This window comes from Arachis ipaensis, chromosome B07, assembly GCF_000816755.2.
Source record: "Arachis ipaensis cultivar K30076 chromosome B07, Araip1.1, whole genome shotgun sequence".
Classification (NCBI taxonomy): Eukaryota; Viridiplantae; Streptophyta; class Magnoliopsida; order Fabales; family Fabaceae; genus Arachis; species Arachis ipaensis.
This window is the reverse complement of record NC_029791.2, coordinates 119,795,026-119,796,790: the sequence shown is the minus strand read 5'-3', so window position 1 is coordinate 119,796,790 and position 1,765 is coordinate 119,795,026.

Sequence of the window (1,765 nt, the reverse complement as noted above, 5' to 3'; positions counted from 1 at the left end):
CATGAGAAATCTTGCCAAATTTCACTCATTATCCTAAATTCAAAAACTTTCATTCAATTATTTCACATCAAATTTCAAATTTCAAATTCCCCAATTTTAAATTTTAAATTTTCAAAAAAATTCAATTAATTATTTAAAAAAAAATAACCATCCAATTTTTAATTTACCAAACTATTTCACTCAAATACCCTCTTCTTTTTTAACTGGTCATCCCCACCTTCATCAATAATCATCCCACTTCACCTTCGCTACTTGGCTTGCCACGCCACTCGCCCTTAGTAAAAATAACCATCTACATAAGAATAAAAATAATCATCCGTTTACCTAAAGAATTGAACATCCAACCTATTTTAATTATATATAACTAAACTCAATCCAGTCAAAACAATAATCTGCGTAAAAATTAAAATAACCATCCGCATACTTACTAAAATTGACCATTAAAATAGAAGAAGAAGGAGATGAATAAATAGAAGAAGCAATTATGATCATTTAACAATTTAATTTTTATTAAAAAAATAAAAATATATATATAATTTGCCACGTGAATTTATGATTTGATGTAACTATAAAATGAAAAATAAAAAGAAGGAAAAAAAAAGCTTGAACAGATTAGTAGAAGACGACGACGGTAGATGTGACTTGTGAGGGGCGTCCAATGATCTCACCTTCAATGACTGACTGACGAAGGAGGTAGGAGTCAGGCAGATGCGCACCCGGTGAAGGTTACTGCGTGGAGACAGGCCGACGAAGGAGGTTGGGTGCTACAGTTCTGATGGCTTTAGGTCACGCGACGGTGGATGTTGAGCAGCGACCGTGCACCGGAGATAAAAAAAAGCTAAGTTTGAGTTTGAAAAAAACTTATTAAAAATAATAAATTTAGACTTAAGTCATTTTCGTTCATAAAAAATATTTAAATTATCTATTTACAATAAAAATCAGACTCATCTAAAATAAAATTGGACTCAACTCCACTCAGCTCATTTTCAACCCCAGTAAAAATGGGATCGCTAATTTGACTTTTGGAGGATATAGGCAGAAAAGAAGAGAACTCAACCCAAACCCCAAATCTAACCTGATTAATTAGCAGCCATAATATGCAAACCAAACAAGGAATATTTTTATTTTCCATATTTGACTCTTTTTTCAAATCTTTACATTGCTGACAGCTCCCCTCGTTAAAGATGTATAAAATGAAAGAATTTTATTGACAAAACAAATTCTTGTACGTTTATTGTTGTTGAAAAGTTTAAATCGTCTTTTTTGTTTTGCTATTTTTAATAAATATTCTTAGAATTATTATTAATAAGATCTAATTTTTGGTGATATTTATCTTGGTACAATGTTAAATTTTTACATATCGATAGGATAAAAAATATGATCACATAAAAATATGACATGTGAATTATATTATTTACATTAGTTTTTAATTTTTTAAATATCCTTCTATTTATTTTAACAAAAAGAAAATTAACAATCTTTATTTTTGTCTTTGACAATCATATCATTTTAAATTTATCACTTATCAAAATCAATTATCTTTAATTTTTGAATTTTAAATTAAACTTCAAATAATTAAAAAAAATACAAATCTAAAAAAAAAATTGCTGTTAATCTTCTTTCCCTTTCTCCTTCTTAGGGAAGAAGATGAAGAACATTCGGTACTTTTTTTTAAGACTATTTGGAATCTGAAATTCAAAATTAAAATTGAATTTCGATATTTGATAAATTTAAAAGGATATTGTTTATCAAAAATAAAAATAAA